The sequence below is a fragment of the Rousettus aegyptiacus genome, unplaced genomic scaffold (assembly GCF_014176215.1).
Source record: "Rousettus aegyptiacus isolate mRouAeg1 unplaced genomic scaffold, mRouAeg1.p scaffold_m13_p_6, whole genome shotgun sequence".
Classification (NCBI taxonomy): domain Eukaryota; kingdom Metazoa; phylum Chordata; class Mammalia; order Chiroptera; family Pteropodidae; genus Rousettus; species Rousettus aegyptiacus.
The window spans coordinates 37,951,603-37,966,871 of record NW_023416309.1 but is presented as its reverse complement, the minus strand read 5'-3'; positions in this window follow the sequence as shown (position 1 = coordinate 37,966,871).

Sequence of the window (15,269 nt, the reverse complement as noted above, 5' to 3'; positions counted from 1 at the left end):
ACTTAGCCTGAGGTTTTGGCAAATAATTTGTAACCCCCATCACCAAACTCGGCTTCCCGTTCAGAGCACTCAGGCTCATGTTGTGCGGTCTGCAGCTCACAGCCATGAAATAGTGGCGGATACATCTGGCCCAGGGTCCCTACTTGGTCCCTTAGTAGCCATGTGATTTGGGACACCCTAATGGCTTCCTCATCTATAAAATGAGAAACGTGATGCTGACCTCCTGAGAATGCTATTTATAAAGATTAAATGAGCTAGAGCAAAATGAAAGGACTTTATAAACTGCACAGGGTTCTACCATTCAAAGGGAAGCTGTTATGATGCTATTCCTTAGAACAAGCCCAGCAACGTGCCCAGGGCATCCGATGTAGCACATGGACTGCCCACTGGGAAGAGTCATCTCTCTGGGTCCTGCAACAAAGGCAGCATTGGAAGTGGAAGGAGGGAGGGGCAGGCATGTTGGTCTTTGGTAATACTAACTCTGTCATTATACCCATGAGCAGCAGCCTCCAGGGTACCTGGGAGGTGAGCGTTGCGAGTGCTTGCGGCTACACCTACACCCACCTCCACAGTCTACACCTGCAGCTCAGGATTCAGGTACCCTAATGTATGATCCAGTTTTCCTGGTTCACGCCTATTGTCCCCATGTATAAATAAATCTCCATTTTACTCCCAAAATTTCAGATGCTCGCTCATATGTTTCCCTGACATAGGACATGTCTAGTTTTAAGAAACTAGAACTTCCTCTCAACCCTATTTTCCATAGGAAAATGATCGAATGTCAGCAAAAGATATGCCTGTTAAACAAGGAATTACTCTAACTATTGGGGCTAAGATTCTGATGAAGAGCCTTGCCTTTCACCTGTCAGTGCCTCCGGCAGGTCATCAATAAATGAGGGTGTTGGCCGAATCTCTAAAGCCCCTTGGAATCCTTATTCACTATGCCCCAGGCTAGGGGCTGGCTTAGGGGCTGGCTCATGCTCCTCTCCTATGGGTATGACTTGAGGGCCACCACCTGAGATGAGGCCAGGGCTGTCTCTCTCCTCTGAGCAGAGTTGAGAACTGTGTCTCTCACGCCCGAGTACACCTCCACAGCAGAATGCCTGGGTGAAATGAAGGGCACAGACCTGCTGAGTGTGCCTGGGGGATTCGAATGTCCTTAGGAGACTTGAGTAGGCCTTTGCCAGGCAGGACTCAGCAGGTGAAGGCCGGGGACCAGGAAGGTACTCCCTAGACCCACCTCAGCTACCCTTCAAGGGGAAGCTTACCTGTTATGCCTTCCTGAAGATTTTGCCTAGCACCCCTATAATCTGGGTGTGTTCCCTTCCTTCCTTGAATAAAAGTGACCTTTACTGAGCACATACTACATACTGAACATGTCACCAGGACTACACATCATCCTGTCCACAAATAGCCCAGTGAGTTACGAAATAATATGTCCAGTTTATAATTAGAGAGATTAAGACTCTGAGACCACATTAAGGAGAGGGAAGGAGGCCAAGGAAGAAGTGATCAGTTGTCAAGGAAGTGGGGGGAGGTGGTAGGGCAGGCATCAATTATACTTGGAAAATGAATATAAATAAAGGCAAGTTGGGAAATTGCTATGGAAGGAAAGAGGAGAGATGGAACCATTTAAGCTTTCGAGTAGCTGACTCTAGGGCGCTCTGACTGCAATGCCGCTGATCCTGTTGGGTGAGTTGTTATGTCTCCATTAATAGCGGAGAAAACAGCAGGTCAGAGAAGTGATTTATCCAAAGCCATATAGCTCAGGCAGTAGCGCCGGAATGAGAAGCTGAGCTCCCTAATTCCAGGCCCAGAGTACTTTCGGCTACACCATGCTGCCTTTTTTATTGAACGGGCACCAGCCCCAGGACCCGTAGCAGCCATGTCCAGTTAAAACTCCACCTGAAGATTTTTCTGGGAGTATTCTCTAGCATGTAATCTCCTGAGATGGTGGGAGTGGAGAATGTGGGAGAGGGTTGGGAGGAGGAGGACGTTCGCCCTATTTCACTATGGCCAAGGGGTGGGAGGCAGTCAGGGAGGCCTGTTTCATCCTTGTGCTCATTATAAACCCCCCGTCAGATCTAGGCCCTGCCCTGCCCTGCCCACAAAGGCTTGCTTGGAGGGCCTCTGCTATTCCCTGACATGCTGAGAAATTCTGAATATGAACTTCTCTCCCATCCAACCTAGGACCATCCCAGTTCCCCCATGGAGCAACCTTCCCTTTCCCATTCAATTCCACAAATGCTCACTTGCACCTAACTGTATATGAAGCACCTGTTTAGGCTTTGAGATGACCAGGACCCAGCCTTGACTCTCAGGAGCCCTGTTCTAATGGAAGAACAAGGCAAATGCACCCTCCAGAGGACTACTATGTCAAGCAGGAAAAGAAAAATGCCAAGGAAATAATTTTAAAAAAAGTCTACATACGAAAAATCACTCTTTGAAATGATGCATTTGGCTATGTATATATTTGTTAATCTACTTCTGTGATCTTAAGTGTTTTAAAGCACAAATTTTTTCCAAATGAAATCTTTCCCAGAGCCACAATGTATTACAATGACAAGAAGAATTGATAATGAGGCTGTGAAAAAGATAAAAGCAGATTTCCTGTGGTTGAATAAGCAGTCAGATGTCATCCGTTGGACACCCCTAAACCCAGATTGAGAACTCTTAATCTAATGACGAATCATGCAGCCAGTAAATTATTATTATAAGGATTAAGTGGCAACAGAAGAAAATGATTATTTAATGATGAAAAACCAAGAACAAAATGCCAGGCGCACCGTGGCTCTGCTGAAGAGTTACACATCTGGTGTGAGTAGTGGGGCTTCAGGTTGATTTTAACTAATTACCCCTCATAAGGGAGGCGGGCAGGGGAGGGGAGCACATGCTTGAGTTGTGCAGTGGAAGCAGGATTTCCCAGGCAGGGTTGGAGATGCTGGGGGCACGAACCAGCATTTGCAAGTAAAGGGAGAACCTGGGGAAAGTCAAGGCCAGAGAGTTAAATGGAACACGGAAGATAAGAAGGGAAATTGGGAGGAAAGAGACAGAGGGAGCCAGAGCTTAAAAGTGCTCCCCCATCACTGGGTGTTTTTCTTTGATTTCCAAATAGCAGAGAGCTATGTTTCTGAGCGAGGGGGTGATACATGGAGCTGTGTCTGTTCTCTGTGGGAAAAGGGTCCAAGGTTGCTCCCAGGTGGTCCTTTGGGGAAGGTGCTCCCCCGGCTCCCCTCTCTGAGGGTGAATTTGAACCCCCTGTCTCTCTCTAGGAGCCAGAGCCCTGAACATCCTTGCCAATGTCATTGAAAGCCCAGAACTGAAAGGCCTTGGAGGCCCCAGGAGCCCTGTAGCAGAGGCTGGTTCAGGGTGGCCATAAGAGGGCAGGAGAGGGCCGGTTATGGGCCTGCAGCTGCAGCCTCTGCTGTGTGCTGGCCCAGCTCCAAGCAGAAGGTCCTGGGAGCCCCTGCTGACCTGGAGTCTGCGTAGGGTCAAGTGTGGGAAGGGGAGGGAGAGGGAAGGGGGAACAAGGCTAACCCTACCCTTTCGGGGCAAACACCATGATGAGAACTGGGCTATGGCAGTCAGGCCTGGGTTAGATTCCCAGCTGAACCACTTCCTGGATGTGTGAGACTGAATGAGTTAACTGACCTCTCTGAGCCTCATGTCCTCTTTAGCAAATTGAGAGCGTTAACAGCAAAGTTATGGAGGTGTTTGCATGAAAAAAAGTTGAAGGACAGTCTGCATTAATCCTGATGCACTACCCAATGCCTCCCCTACATATATGTGCGTAGACTGAAGTTGGAGTGTAGTCAGGCATGGGGACCTCTCTCACCTTCACTGAAAGAAAATCCACTTGCCAGCACCCACGCCTCCCCAGGGCTTCTCTCTGCTGCCAGACCACACTCCTCTAGTCCTCTTTCTCTCACTCCACCCAGTGGCCCTGTTTCAAGCTGCAGCCTGTCCCCCGTCTCTTTGTGTCCACCCCGCTCCAGCTTCTGCTAGAACACTGTCACTCCCTGGCATGGTATGTCAGCAAGAGGGGCTTCAAAACGCCCAAAAGACAAGGTTTCCAATGAAGCCTAGGCGGGCAGGGGAGGTGCCTAAGGGAGTGTCTGTGTGGGGTGTGGGCCTCAGCTGTCCATCTGTTTCACGTAGCAGAATTCCACGTATGCTTTCGTTCGAACAAAGGATTCTTTCCGAGGGTAAGAAAGCCGTCTAGCCCCTAAGGTGGGTTGAAACCCCCAGCAGGTTTTGCGCGCTGTCCCAGCCTGAAGTCGTAATGTAATGTTAGTACCCGGCCAGACGAATTCCCTCCCCTCCCCGCCATCACCTTGCTGATATTTATAGCATGACCGTGTCCACCAGAGAGCGTAATGGGCTTTTTAGGCTAAACCAATTAAACTCTCCTCCCATAAGTCATGTCTCCTGGATGGCTTCTGCTGCCCTTCTCTGAACTTGTTTTATCTTCATTATCTCAGCTCTTCGTGGCAGGGGAGGGCACGGCCCGCGAGCTCACGCACTGGTTACTGAGGGATGTCTGCCTCTCCTTCCAGCCTCGCCTGTGTCCTTCCGCCCCAACCTCCCTTCTCCGTCCCTGGCTGTGTAGCAATCATACTGTCGGCCCCTTGGAAAGTGGGAAGCAGCATATACTCAAGGAGGGGTCATTGGTCTTTCCATCCTTTTTTCTTTTCTCCCTCTAATCTACAAATATCAATCACCTAAGCCTACGGGTGCCGTACGGGCACCACTGCAACGTGCAAAGGTGGCCGAGTCCCAGGATATGTCCCCAGGTGGAAGCTGGTGTGAAGCATTTCCCAACGGCTGGTTACGGCTGGTTACGAAGGACTTGTGAAGATATCACAAGGGATCCAAGAGCCTAAAGGCAATGATACTATATTCTCATTTCTTTTCTAAATCAATAGTATTTACTGTTTTAAATGGGATGGTGTGACTGCTCTGAGGACATGCCATGAGAAAATGCCCACTTGGAGTAAGCTGAGATCAGAGAAGTTTGCCCACACCTCAGTCTCCAGCGGCTGGCTCATCACTCAGCCACTCACCGAGGACTACCCTGGTGGGCTTTACCATTGCACAGGATTAAATTCCTTTTATGTTTAGTCATATTTAGTGTAATTTATACTCAGTATGGACCATTGGTTTAAACTAAGAAGCATAAGGAACTCTGAGATGAAAATACAATATCGAGTTAATGAGGAACATAAAAAAAATAATAATAATTCTCAAAATTTTCGAGTGCTCCATAAACCAATGCTAAAAAGGGAAAACACACAGTAGCAACTATAGACAATTTGGCTTTTTTATTTACTAAGAATAAAGATGATCTATTCCCATAATGTGTTTTTGAAAAGTGCTTGCAAATAGCAGCTTCAAATTTTCTCTTTAATCTCAGTATCCAGAGGAAACCCTTTACGTTAAAAAGACTAGCTGATTTTTCAAACCACGAAAATTTCAATAACTCCAAATAAAAAAGCCTAAAAACAGTTTTATGCTACAACTTATAATTACTATCTGCATTTTAAAATATATTTGGTCCCCAAATGAAATATATCAAATTAAAATTTATCATCAAATTGCCATTTGGCATAATTAATTTAAAGTAAATTAAACAGCATTTATCACTTATTCAATGGGGAAAATGCCCAAATTTATCTTTAAACATTACAGAGATAATTAAAAAGTGATTAAATAAACTTTATAATATAACCTTAATTAATACACTAATCTAAAATTACATTATTACCTTTAAAAATCACTCTCTTACCACAGAAAAACTGCAGAATCATTTTTAAAAGTTCATTACTGTTATTCTCTAAATTGTTTTTAGTTTTTCTCTTTCTGGGTCCTTTGTTAGATATGCATTTTTCAGGGCTCCCGTGGTCAAATGAGGTTTTATGCCTACTTCTGGCCAATGAGTTCAGAGCAGAAGGTTCTAGAGCCTCCAAAACACTTTTCCTTCTGGCACAGTGACTTACAACATTTGAAATGGGGGCTTTTCCATCAGCCGTGCTTCCTAAGCCACCATGATGAGCACAGTACTATTGCTGACCCATAATGGACATATTGGCTGAGAAAGAAAGAAAACTATGTTAAACCCTTGAGATTTTGGGGTTGTTTGTCACTGTATCTTAACCAAGCCTCTCCCGACATAATTTCTAAGTGGGAATATGTGAGATTATCTGTAACTAGGAGTAACAGAGTAGTAGATCAAGCTTGGGCCTTGGGGAAAAGCATACCTACGTCTGAATCCTAGACTAGCCACTCACTAGCTATGTGGCTTGGGCAAGTTAACTTGGGCAAGTTACTTAACCTCTCTGAATCTAAATTTTAAAAATAGGGCACATGATGCTCACCTTGATTGGCTATTAAAAGGTTAGAAACAGCACATGGAAAGGCCTTGCACAGCTCTGACACACAGAGACCTTAGAAACAGACGCCATCACAAGATGTTTTAGCAGCCTTCCTTTTAGCTTGTCTCCCCAGCACCCCTTTTCCATGTCCCTCATCTTGGCAAAACTACTCTTTCCCCTTTCTAATCATGTAATTCTAGTGAGGCTGCCAGTCACAGCGGCCTGTGCCCTGGCTGAAATGATGAGCGTGTAACCAAGATCTCATCAAGCCCCTTCCCCATTCATAGTGATTGGTCAAAAGGCTGGGCATGTGACCCAAGCAGGGCCAATCAAGGTGCTTCCATGTGATTTGATATAAAGACAATAGGAAAAAGGCTTTATCCCCCATGGACAGTGACCAATGATGTAATAAGCCTGGAGCTGACAGTAGTATATTTCTTACCACATAGAAAAATTCAATGGAAGAGAATGAGGTCCCCACATAGAGAGAAGAGCCAAGAGATAAGAGTTATGGGGAGGAAGGAGGGAAGAAAAGAGAGAGGTAGAAAAAGAGGAGCGAGAGAGATTGAAAAGAGAGAGAGACAGACAGACAGAGACAGAGACAGAGACGGAGACAGAGAGATGGGGAGAGAAGCTCTCATTCAGCCTCATCCAATGCTAGCAACACCTCTTTATTCCTAGTTATATGAGCCAACCCACCCCTCATGAGTTAAGCTGCTTGGCATTTTCTGTTGTTTGCAACCAAAAGCATCTTGATGAATTCAGACATGCACACATAACACATATGGGCACACAAGAGGACATGAAAGACATTTCTCCAAAGAAGAATACAGATGGCCAACAGACATATGAAAAGATGTTCCACATCACTAATCATCAGGGAAATGTAAATCAAAACCACAATGAGATACCATCTCACAACAGTCAGAATGGGTAGTATCACAAGGCCAACAAATAAAATGTGTTGGCAAAGACATGGAAAAAATGGGACCCTTGTGCACTGCTGGTGGGACTGCAAATTGGCACAGCCACTATGGAAAACAGTATGGAGGTTCCTCAAAAAATTAAAAATAGATCTACCATATGAACCAGGAATTCCACTTCTGGGTAATTAAACGAAGAAAATGAAAACACGCATTTGAAAAGACATATGCATCCTTATATTCGTTGCAGAATTATTTACAATAACAAAGATATGAAAGCAACCTAGGTATCCATTGATAGACAAACGGATAAAGAAGATAAGGTATGTCTACAATGAAATATTACATAGCAATAAAAAAGAATGAAATCTTGCCATTTGCAACAACACAGATGGACCTAGAGGGTATTAGGCTAAGTGAAATAAGTCAGACAGAGAAGGACAAATACTGTATGATCTCACTTACATGTGGAATCTGTAAAAAAAAAATAACAAACAAACAAATAAGACGAAACAAAAACAGGCTGTAAGAAACAGAAACCAAGGGATAGTTGCCAGAGAAGATGTAGGGGTGTGTGATAAAAGCGGAGGGTAATATAGTCGATAATTTTGTGACAAGGTTGCAAGGCGACAGATGAGTACTAGAATTAGTGGGGTGATCACATTGTAAGGTATAAGCACATCACTATATTGTATACCTGAAACTAATATAACTAATATAATGCTGTATATCAACTATGCTTAAATTTTAAAATATCATAATAAAAAAATAAAAGCAAGGAAAAAAAACGGGCACACAACAGTAGCACGATCCAGGCAGAATGTGATAAGCACCATAGAAGACATACCAAAGGTGAACAAAAATACAAGGGAGGTAGCAATCACATTTAACTTGCTAAGGCAGGTGGTAATCAGGAAGGGCTTCCTGGGGGAGGTGCCATTTAGAGCAAAGCTTTGAAGAAGCATAACTTGTCAGTGGGTGTTGTATTTATTTATTTTACCTTTTTAAGCACCAATGAGGACATACATCCTTTCCCTCACCTCCTCTCTTTCAAACTCCAGCAATAAAACCAGAAGATCATGTGAATTCTCTCTGCTTTGACTAGAGGTTAAATTAGTGGTTAAAAAAAAAATTCAGAAAGTTTCCAGAGAGATTTTTCTTAAGCCTTGAATTTCTCCACATCCCTCATCGCCTCAAATACTAAACAGGTGGCAGCAAAATGGTAGGATATACAGGTCATCAACCAACATGTCCCCCCGACCTCATGGAGCTGATAGTCCACAGGGAATGAGTGAGGGGCAAGACATCAAAATATTGAAGAGAACCATGAGAGAAATCAACAAGGAGCAAGACAGAAAATAACTGGGAGCAAAGTGTGCAGGCATCCATCCCAGATAGGGTGTCCAAAGCCTTTCTTGGGAGGGATCCCTCATTTGGGACAGGATAGGAAAAGAGACTGTCACAAAGGAGAGGAAGCTCACCAGGGCAGAAGGACCAGTGGATTCAGAAGCTCAGAGGTGGGATGGGGTGTATACATTAGGGAGATTGACAGAGCAGAGACTGGAGATGAGGCCAAAGAGACAACCAGGGCTCAGTCATGCAGCGCCTTGATGGCTGTGAAGGAGCTGGTTTCTTTTACAGGTGTAGGAAGCCCCCATAAAGTTTTAAGTAGGAGAATGGCGAGATCCTCCCATCCTCATTGCTTCAGGCCTAAATCCTACATTTTGCCCCATCAGCCCCACCTTGAGGATCTGAGTACCTCATTCACCTGACTGGTGGCTCCTCTTAGAGGTCCATGCCTCTGTCCTAGTGTCCAGCCCCATCTTGTGTCCTGATGCTCAAGCTCCACCCTTGGCTATTTGCCCTGTGGCCCATTTTCTCTGAGACTGAGTCCTGCCCTGCTCTCATCACTTGTCCTGGGCATGGTTTCTCAAAGCATTTCACTGTAGCATCTGAATTAGAATCACTGGAGGAGCTTGTGCAAATCCAACTACTGAGAGAGACTGACTGGGTAGGCCTGGGGTTCTAAGTTTGTAGAAGCTTCTGAAAGCTTTGGAAGAATCCCTAAAAGTGAGGCTGCAGCCTCCTTCTCCTGGCCTCCCTTCCTAGGGCTGACTCTTGCTTGGTGGTTCACCTGCTTTGCCTTGCTACCAGATGTCCAAACATGGACCACCTCCCCAGGGTTCCCCAATCCCCAACAACCCAAACTCCAGATAGCTGAGGCACATCTGCCAGGCCTATACCCCTAATTATTTCTCATAGGACATGTTCTCGAGTGCTGGACATCTGCCTGAGCCACCTACAACTGTCAATCACTGTTGCCTTTCAGAGGCCCTGACTGGTCAACTTCTCATCTCTGTGGCTTGAGATCCATGAGTCTAAGGCAGATCTACTCCCCACCTGGCCCCATTGCTGAACATGTGGGCTTTGATGGCATGGGCCTGCATTTGAATCCTGGCATTGCTGCAGACCAGCTGGGTGGCTTTGAGCAAGTAGTCACTCTTTCCGAGTTCCTAATTTTTGTCTGAGAAATAGAGCAAATAATAACTACTTTACACCTTTACTCTGAAGATTAAATGAAATAATACATTTAGCAATACCTAGTATATAGCTAGCACTCAGTAAATGTTAGCTACAATTGCTGATACTATCATGATTATTTTTATTCCGGGACAGGTGTGATTTGCTTGACAACCAAGCTCCCATTCTTTTAAATGATAGAAACCTTCCTGACCCGAGCTTCTTCTCCCTTGCTGTCCCCCCCTGTGTGAGGACACTGGTCTAGGCACTATCGTATGGTGGTTCAGGAGAGGGGAGATGGCAGGAAGCAATTGCCCTCAAAACCACTGTCCCCTCCCATAGGGTGCAGCACATGGCCTGTGCCAAATTTTCAGGAAAGAGAGGATCTGAACCTCTGTCCCCTCTCCTCATATCTACTGTTCTGGCTAAAATATATTTTTATCATCTTTGTACTTCCCTGAGCTGAGATGTTTGCGTACAGGGAACAGTTTCTCAGGGGAGGGCGGGGGGCCGGGAGGTGGTGCATAAACTCCACCCCTCTCACGAAAATCAATTGCATGAGTGGTTGTGCTGCTCTGGAAACTTTGCCTGCTCCAGCTGGGAGACCAGCTGTCTGGGAGCTTGGGCCATGGAGCTGGGCTGAGGCCTACCTGGCCCCCAAATGAGAGAAGAATGCATTGTATTCCAGCCTAACTGCCTGAGGGTGGTCTGAGACAAGGCCACCTCCAGGGACAAGGCCAAGATGGACATAAACCCAAATGTGAACCATTCCTTTACCTGGCACCTATGGGATATATTAGAAAATGAGCTGCCCAGAACCATACCTATTGGAGTTGGCAAGGACCTTAGAGATCATCTCCTCCAACTCCTCCACTGAACAGCTAGGGAACTAAGGCCCAGAGCAGAAAAGAACACAAATCCACAGTGAGGCAGAGCAACAGCACCTGGCCTCACAGTGCCCTCCCTGGGGGACTTACTGGTTGGGCTGCTCAGCCAGGTCATCTGTTGCCCATAGTAACAGTTCCACACCTGGCTGGACCAGTCCCCCCTCTCCTGCCAGCTGGTTGGCCTCTGGTCCCACTCTGTTTACTGCCAACATTGCCTTCCTGTTTGTTTTCTTACAGGAAGAGCCAGAGGGGCCAGGCAGGGCCACAGCTATTGAATGGTCCTTCTAAAGAGCAGACTGTTATTCTAGCAGCTCTGGAATGTCTGGAAGGATGAAATGGAAATGCTATTTGCAGGGTGGGGAATGATCTGGCTCTGACTTCGGCCCTGTTTATTATGGGGTCAGAGATGTTAAACAACACCAAATCCCAAATTTCAAAGCACGTGTGTGTCATTTTCATACCTGTGCCTCCCAACACCCCTGGGAGGTTAAGGCCATTGGGTTTTACAGCCACCAGAGTCTATGGATGACGAGTTGAGGTTTGATCAGTCAAGCAAGAAGCCCATTGTATGGCTCCCGCCTTTCTATTTATAAATCAAAGGTTTGGAAACCAGTTTAGTCCCATGTTCCTGGGGACAGGCACAACAGGTAGAGTGAGATTTACTATATGTGTGATGCAGGAGGTCCCTGAAAATATATGGGTTTTCCAAATAGAGGGCTACTCCAGCCTACAAAGCATCTTTGCATAAAATAGAAAAAGGTTCCCCTTTCGCAACCCATTTTATTTCCAATTGTTGAAAAAATGTTGTAATATATTGTTGTTGTTGTTGTTTTAGTACGAGATACCCGATTACTAGGAAACCATCCTAAATCCATTTACAGATCTGCAGTGCATGCGATATGAACAGGGCCCCCACAGGTGTGTGACACATCACCTGTACATTGGAGTGTGGCAGCCTGGGCTGGTGGTGCTGCTCTGCCTCTTATCTCTGATCCTCCCAAAATGACCATGTTGAGACCTTTGGTTCTCCCCTTCCATTCCTTGGACAGTTGGCTCAGCCTGGGATAAACAGCCCATGGTGATCCATAAAGTCAGGGAGCAGAATGATGAGGCCCTGTGCTAGGATCTAAGTGCTTCCTCCACCGTCCTCAGCACAAGAAATGGCCACAGGCCCCAAGGCAGAGATAGGAGCTAACAACTACTTGGAAGGGTAAGAGGGGGACAGGAGGCTGGGAGCTCCTCTTGGCAGTGTAGAGAGGATGCTGATGGGGGCACCAGGGTACAAGGACACAGGCCAGCATGGGGGTCTATAAGGAAAACAAGAAATAGAAGTACAAGCCTAAATGCTTCCAGAAAGCGTTGAGACCCTCCTTCCAGGGTCTCCCTCTAAACTGGGAATAAAAAACCTTAGCTAACTTCTTCAAAGGGAGAGCAGAAGAGGGGAGAGCCGGGGACATAGACTTCATGGTCTCATTCTCCTACACAGGCTGGGGACAGAAATATTAAACTCTTGGGTAGTCTCCACCAAAATCTCTCAAAATGGGAGGAGAAAAGAGAAGTCAGATCCTGGGGGTTTAAATTCATTTTCACCTACCTGTAGGAGCCAGAAAGACAGCTTAGCTCCCACTTTCCCTCACTCACCCCACCCCTCCCCCACCCCTCCATCTGGGCCCTCACCTTAGTCACTGCCTCTGGGCTCATTATCTGCCCACTGATATTCAGAATGATTTCATTCACGTCATCACAAATGCAGTCATGAAGAACTTATTAAGGAAGTTCAAACTGGCAAAGGCTTCCCACAAAGAGCCAACTTAAATACCAAACAAAAGATCCATTTACGGTGTCAAACAAAACCCCAAATGCATATGGTCGAAGAAGTATCGTTGCTCTTGGTCGGTGCTGCCAGAGAAGCTACAGGAAAATTATTCATATCTGTTTTGGGGAAATGTGGATTAAAAATAAACAACTGTAGTCGAGGGTGGACACATGACGATGAAATGAGTGTGAAAGGCAAGTGCAAAGACATTTAGTCACAAATTTCGGGCCTGAATGACCAAGCTTTATTTATTTCCTCATATGGCTTATAATTTTAACCTTTTATTATGCAAAGCAGTCAATTTGGTTTTACATGGCAAAAGGAGGTGTGGCATGATTAACAGATCGTATTCGCCAGTCACTTCATCTAAGGAAAGGCAAATTAGAATGGAAGAGATTGTTTAAAGTTCTTTTTCAATTCTTTGGACATGGAGACATGGGCACCCTATGTCAGCATTCTCTCCCAAAAGCTGATGCAGAGAAAAACTGACAGTGGGTTAGGGAAGGGCAGGGGATGACTCAGGATGATCCCTAGAGTCCCAGGGAAGAAACCCTCCCTGCATATGTCAGTGAATAGCCTTCTGCATCCGGAAGTTCAAGATAAGGGGGGCTGAGCTACCAGGTGGGATGGTTTAGTCTTTGTGGCTCCTTGGGAGCTCTCCAGGGTCCTGACAGCTCTGCTTGAAACTCTGTGACCTAGTGGACCCTCAGGCCTTGAGCTGGGTCTGCTGTCTCTGCCTTCCTGGATTTTGCCCTCCAGATACCGACCATACCCAATTTGAATAGCCTTCTGGTGTCTGCATCCTTCTTCGATCTTACACAACATGAAAAAGCAGCATGTTGTAGTTGAAGGAGGATAGATGGTCAAGCCACACAGGTGTGAGTTCAAATCTCAGTTCTACTACTCATTATGTGAGTTGGGAAAGTTATCTCTTCTGATCCTCAGCTCCCTTTTCTGTAAGATGAAATAATCAGTAACGTTTGCCTTTCAAGGTTGTTGTAAAGATTTTAAAAGTTGGTGAATATGAAACACTTATCTTGTGTCTGGCACATATAGTAGATGCTCAATAACAAATGCCTACGTTATCATCCATGTTAGCCTTGGTGCTGTACCTCAGCTGCTCTATCAACCTGTCGATCCCTAGACTGGTGATCCCTTTCCCTGTTTATGAGTTATGACTCAATGGTCGCAAATAACAGAAAAGGGGCTTGGGCCTATGTAAAAAAAAAAAAAATGGGTTGCATTACAAGGACATGGTGGTGCCTAATGGAAGCCAAGAGCCCGAGCACACTGCATCTCAGTCAGGTTGTAGACTGGGAGCAGTGAGGCCACCAGCACCTTCATCATCTCCCATCTCCTCTCTTTTCCGGTGTCTCTATTCCATCTGGAAGTCAGTTGTCCCCATTCTTCTACCCACTCAACAGAAGGGGCCCTCTATAGTTCATGAGTATTTACATTAGAGGTCTAGAATAGATTCTGAATCAGACTGGCTCCATTTTCTCAGTCCTAATTCCAGTAATTGGAAGAGAAAAACTGATCGGGCCTGTTTGGAATGACTCTTGATACAAACAAGCCAGACTGGAGGCAGATCACCCAGCAGGAATGTGACTACTGGTCTGGGAGAGCCATTCCCAAGAGAGATGAGGTAAACACATAATCAAGAAAGCCTCTTAAATGTCCAGTACAAATCACTTTCAGATGCTGGTTGATGCATCTGATTGTAATACCATAGATGATGATAGATAGATGATAGATAGATGATAGATAGATAGATAGATAGATAGATAGATAGATAGATAGAGATCATAGATATAGATAGGGCTTTAGAAGTGACAGAGATAAAGATACTTCAGTACACAGTTTTAAAATGTGTTTTTCTTGTCATTAGAGTCATGCAAAATAAAAAGTTAGTAGTTCTTGTCAAAGTGAGACCAACCAATGCCATGCAATAACTTTTGCAGTGTGGGGGCTATGGTGGGAAAACACCGCAGACATAATATTTGCATAGAAACCCCAAAGGTGTTCGCAGTCCCAGAGTCATCCTTTGCTTCTGACGGGGAAGGAAGTCACAGTAGTGACTGGGCCTCTTGGTTTTCCAGTCTGTGTACCAGAGATAGCATGAGCCTGGCAGAGACACTCTTGGCCAAGGAGGACGGACCACACATAGGGAGCTAAGCCTAGAATCTCTCCCCACACAGCTCATTCCAGGAAAAATGTTCAGCCTCAAAGGGCTTAACTGCATAAGCTCATTCTCCATGCTCTTGGGACCCTTCTCTGTATCTTTTCTTCTTACCAATAAGTCCTACTATCCTTGCAGCAGCCTCTGTTATCTGTCTAGGTGGTGCTTCTAAGCTTGACTGAACATCAGAATCATTTAAAGAGTGTTTAAAATATTAAAAATCCTTGATCTAACACCCCACCCTTCTTTCGAGGATTGTTTTGAAAGCTCAGTGGTGAGGGCAGGGACTTATTTTTAAGCAGCTTCCTCTGTGATTTGAATTTACATTAGACCCGAGAGCCCTGAAGGAGGGTAAACAGTCTCACAGCGCAGACATACCTGAGGCTCTATTGTGCTGTGCCTGGGGGTAAAGACTTTAGATGTGACTTCTAAGAACTGCCTCTGCTTCACTGCTCAAAGGGAAATAATGGCTTTCCTTTCTTTTGCACTGGCAAGCTCACCAGAACACAGTGCCTTGGGAAGTGCTCCAGGCTAATCGACAGAAGGAAAGTGTCTGGACTCTTAAGGGTGTTG